This window comes from Diabrotica virgifera, chromosome 9 (assembly GCF_917563875.1).
Source record: "Diabrotica virgifera virgifera chromosome 9, PGI_DIABVI_V3a".
NCBI classification, from domain to species: domain Eukaryota; kingdom Metazoa; phylum Arthropoda; class Insecta; order Coleoptera; family Chrysomelidae; genus Diabrotica; species Diabrotica virgifera.
In genome coordinates, this window is record NC_065451.1 from 158,507,768 (window position 1) to 158,513,339 (window position 5,572).

The window sequence follows — 5,572 nt, forward strand, 5'->3', positions numbered from 1 at the left end:
AGTATATTGCATACGATATCACAAAGAAGCAGCTTCAGAACAATATAAAAATATATGTAAATTAACTACAGAGGACAGTCTGACTTTTACAAAATTAACCTTAATTTTTGTGAAATATTTTTTCTCAAAAAATGCACTGTTTCTGCAGAAAAACCTCAGAATCCTCTTACTATTATCATTATAATTTTCAGGTTGAAATAAAAATCAATAATGGGTAAAACATAAACTTTATTTAAACTGAAGAAAACATAAAAACAAATATAATCCATGAACATTATAAAAATAACATAAAGACAAATCTTCATAACAAAGTTGTAGCACTTCTCTGTTACATCCAAAACATTTTCTTTCATAGGACTGAAAAAGCACACAGTATTGTCTTAACATTGTTTCATACCAAGACTAAAATAAGAACAAAGAATAAATCACAAATAAACCACAAATTTATGTAAATTGAAAAATAATGCAATTTTACTATTTCCAGTTTCACCAACAACAAATAAATCAGTGAATAGTTTGATAATTTAAAATTAAATTGACAAATTTTCTTTGTTATAGATATTTAAAGTGAGATTAACTCGTCAATTCATTTGAAGAGTAAATATTTATTTGATAAATAAATAAAATAAGTACTATTTGACGTTAGAGAAACATAGTTGTGTCAGTTTTATCAGTTGAATAATTTTATTCATCGAATAAACTACTATTCATCTTTGGTGAAACTGGCCATTAGTCAATGAAGCTTTACAATTATTATGAAACTTTAAATACACATTTCTTTAAGATATTTGATCAATGCTTCCATAAAACAAAAGTTTTATGTTCAAAATACTTCATAATAAGATATAAAGCTTCACCGTCCAGCAAAGATAACTAAGAAGTGAAAGTAATCTTTGCCAGAATAGAAATGGAAAATGCTTTGATCTCTATTTTAAACGATCTGCTACAAAAAAGTTTTACATTTGAGTTTCTCCATATGAAGCATCATGTGTTGCACCTCCCCATCTAGCATCGATGTTTAAAATTTTGAAGTCTGGATCACACGCCTAAAAGATTGTAATTTTTTACTTATTCTTTATTTTGTTAGTCGAAGTTTTTTCAACACAAATATCAACAAATACTACAAATTTTTGTGATATTTGCAATATAATATATTATGTGATAATACATTATTTTTATAAATTGATTATTGGCAGCATATAGTACATAATATAATATTACACGTAAGTAGTGTTATATAACGAGTGTTACAATTTCTACATTTTTAGAAAGATAACTTTTCTATTAAGATAGTTATGTTCCCGTTCCGTTGGAGCAATTATAGCAACATGTGTGCAAACTATGGCCCCTACACAGCCAGGAAAGTTAAGCTTCTGCATAAATTTTCTTTTAAAATTCTCTTTTTGAATGAATGTAGTAGGAAAGATAATCGACTCTTCACTTAGATGTTCAATTGTTAAATTTGTTACATCATTTAAACGGTTGCTAACAGTATTTTGGGCAATTGATATAGTAGTTATATATAGGCATAAAGTGAAACGTATGTCGATGTGTTTAGTATATTAGTATACAAAATGTATATACACATCAACGTTCATTTCACTTTATGTTTTGACTTAATTTGTTTGAAAATGAATCGCTACACATGGGAAAAGTTATAGCGGACGAAAAATAACTGATAGCTCTGACCGACTACTCTTTGGTAGGAACTTATTGCATAAAAATAAGTGAGGTAAAAATTTACAGTGAAGGCTCAACACTGCTTGGCTGAACAGATTATCACATATTATGAGGTATAAGCCTCTCAAAAAAATAGTTCACCATGTCTGTTGTTAATATAAATAAATCTACAAACTCCTAAAGTAAATGCATCACTTTCCCTTCTCATTATTCTCCTCTATATTATACCTATTTATTTCGTTTCTTAATTGCTCATTTCTTTGTATATGAGCAGGAAGCATCTAAACGTCAAACTATATCAGTTTTTAATATAAACATCAAAATATATTAATAATAATTAATAATTAAATAGTTCACTATGTCTGTTGTTGATATAAATAGATCTACAAACTCCTAAAGTAAATGCATCACTTTCCCTTCTCATTATTCTCCTCTATATTATACCCATTTATTTTGTTTCTAAATTGCTCATTTCTTTGTATATGACCAAGTATCCGAGCAGGAAGCATCTGAACGTCGAACTATATCGGTATTTAATATAAACATCAAAATATATTAATAATAATTAATAAGTGATATGAACCTACAACTTATTAATGTGTTATTTTTCCTTTACAGTAACAGGAATTTATAGAAAAAATACCTACATAAAAATACCTTAATATAACAATGTTCCCTAGTCACAGGTAAAATCCAAAAATTTAGTGATTTCTAATAAAATAGTTCCAAACAACACAAGACAAAAATAAACAAATTGAAAATAATCACAAATAATAATCTTTCTTTAGGTTAGCTTTTTGAATACAACCACCACAAAATAAAGACAACCACACGTCAAACAGCAATATTTTTAAGAAGAAGAAGCGATATTTTTAACACGGCTAGTAGAATATCCGAACATTGCCGAGCACCGATTCTACTTTCCCAAGCGTGTTAACGTGATACCAAAATTGTCGATTGTAGAATTATTTTTGTAACGTCAGCATTCTACCATTCTACTGATCGTGATCCCACCGCAGAATATGTACAAGACAACAAAGCGAATGCATTTCTCAGTATGAGAGATCGTTGCCAAGTAATGATAAATGACAGAAGCGGCAATAATCCGTACTAGTACTTGGTAATAATAGCACTTTCTTGAAATTCAACAATTTCAGTTCCTTCATTTACTTATAATGTTTGTTTAGATCAGTGACGTTTCTTTACATGTTTAGATTTATGACATTATATTGCTTATTTCAAAACATTATTAAAAAAAGAAAGGTTTTTCTATTTCAGATATTCTAAAAGCAACCTAAAGCACAACAGAACAAACAAAACTTTTTTCATTACAACTGAAATTATAATTTTAAAATTATTCGTTAAATTTGGCGCACTGTGTAGGTATATTCAATGCACATTTTTTGTACATGTCCAATATGTGCAACATATACTCAGTGACATTAGAAGTGTTACACCCAGAAGGAATGATTTCTGGAACTTAATTTTTTGGCAACAAGTTACATTTTCATTAAGAATGAAACGATAACATTGGCAAGACTTTTTATTACATGTAATAACAAAAAATTAATAATGTGTTTGGCGACCCCCTAACTCAATACACTCCTGTGCACGTCTAGGCATTGACAAAGTGAAATGATCGATGTCTGGTTGTGGCACCTCGTTCCAAGAAACTTGAATTTCATGGATTAACTGTGCCAGTCTGTGGAGGATGGTGCAAAGTGGACAGTCTCCTCCCCATCATATCCCACACATGTTCGATAGGATTTAAACCCAGTAAACGGGGTAGCCACGGCAAAAAATTAACGCAAGCTTCTTGGAATGAGTCCATACTTCGACGAGCAATATGGGGACGCGCGTTATCTTCCTGAAAAAGGGCGTTTCGACCGGCGTCTAGATAAGGCAGTAAACTGGTTTGTAAGATGTCATCAACATAACGCGCATCTGTCATACTGCCTCTAATAAACAAAAGTGGTGATCGGCTACCATAGGCATTAACCCCCCAAACTATTATTATAACTGCCCTGTGTCTCTCCTGTGTCCTCTCAACAGCAAACCCGATATCTCGCCGCTCTCCACGGCGGCGTCTTATCATCTTACGACCATCATGCATACCTAAACAAAATCGCGATTCATCGCTGAATGCTGCATTATGTCATTCTGCCACCCAACGCTTCCGTTCTCTGCACCAATTCAAACGTTGATGACAGTGGTCCGCAGTCAAAGGAAGCACTCGTGGTGGGCGGAATGAAACCAGTCCAAAGGCTCAAATGCTACGGTATAGGGTATGTCTAGTAACAAGTCTACCTTCTACTGCAAACCATTGGTCAGCGATTTGACGCGTAGTAGCAAAACGGTCTCTCAGACCCAAGAATTTAAAGCGCCTATCTTGACGCCCTGTGGTACGCCTTGGCTGACCAGTTGATCTTCTTCGTGTTCCTCTACCTTCGTTTGTCCACACACGACACACTCGTATAACTGTCATTGCCGTACAATTAACATCAGGGTCAATTTCGCGATACGACAAACCCGTATCTCTATAGGCAATAATTCTACCCCTGTCAAAATCGCTAAAATGGTGGTAATTTTGGCGTCTTCGAACTCGAGGCATATTCTAGCACTGAATACAATTAGACTGAGGAATCAAAACTAAAACTATCTGTACTAACCGGTCTTTATAAATTGGTCTTTTCAGAAAAAAGTTTAAAGATAAAACTTTATTTTTACAAAAATTATAAAAGATAAAACATAGATATTGTTATCATAGCATGCTTTAAATATAATCATTGTATTGCCAAAAAATTAAGTTCAAGAAATGATTCCGTCTGGGTGTAACACTTCTAATGTCATTGAGTATATTTAAGTATATCATGTACTACTTCTGCTGATTATTTCAATCATTTTCCTTTTTACTCAAATAATTACATTATAGTTGGTTTGTATTTTAGGTTATCTCCAAGATGAAAACAAAATGGAAATCATGGAGAGACTCATCCAAGATTCATCTTACAAAGGAAATGACATGAGTCGCCACACTGAAGGAAAAACTTTAAATAAAAATACAAATGTTGTGACTGGAGAAAGACCTTACGAGTGTGAAATGTGTTTTAAGCCATTTAGTGAAGCAGGGATTTTGAAAAAACATTTGAGAGTGCATACTGGAGAAAAACTATACAAGTGCAAGATTTGTTTTAAGCAATTTAGTCACGAAAGTAATTTGAAAAGACATTTGAGAATGCACACGGGAGAAAATCCTCACAAGTGTGAAATTTGTTTAAAACGCTGTATTACTGCAAGAGATTTGACAAAGCATTTGAGAGTTCACACTGGAGAAAAACCGTACAAGTGTGAAACTTGTTTTAAACAGTTTAGTCGAGCAGGTGAATTGAAACAACATTTGAGATTGCACACTGGGGAAAAACCTTACAAGTGTGAAATTTGTTTTAAGCAATTTTCTCAACAACATCTGTTCAAAAAACATTTGAGAGTGCACACTGGGGAAAAACCTCACAAATGTGAAATTTGTTTTAAACAATTTAGTCAAGCAACTACTTTAAAAGCACATTTGAGAGTGCACACTGGGGAAAAACCTGAAAAGTGTGAGCTTTGTTTTAAACAATTTAGTCAAGCAACTACTTTAAAAGCACATTTAAGAGTGCACACTGGGGAAAAACCTTATAAGTGTAAGATTTGTTTTCAACAATTTAGTCAATTAGCCACTTTGAAAGCACATTTGAGAGTGCACACTGGAGAAAAACCTTACAAGTGTGAAATTTGTTTTAAGCTATTTTCTCGAAAAAATATGTTACCAAATCATTTAAGAACGCACACCGGGGAAAAACCTCACAAGTGTGAAATTTGTTTTAAGCAATTTACTACAATAAGTGATTTG

General features: G+C 32.4%; 1 long non-coding RNA gene across 2 annotated transcripts; it reads right to left on the reverse strand.

Annotated features, from left to right (window-relative positions):
• Nucleotides 1-211: 211 nt before the first annotated feature.
• On the reverse strand, nucleotides 212-4,312 carry LOC126891765 (uncharacterized). Of its 2 annotated transcripts, none has more exons than XR_007700550.1 (2): nucleotides 2,338-4,312; nucleotides 212-402 (listed from the first exon to the last, which is right to left on the reverse strand). It is a non-coding gene; the product is annotated as an uncharacterized LOC126891765 (long non-coding RNA). The 2 variants fall into 2 exon arrangements; XR_007700549.1 differs by having other exon boundaries at nucleotides 2,328-4,312.
• Between the last annotated feature and the right edge of the window lie 1,260 nt (nucleotides 4,313-5,572).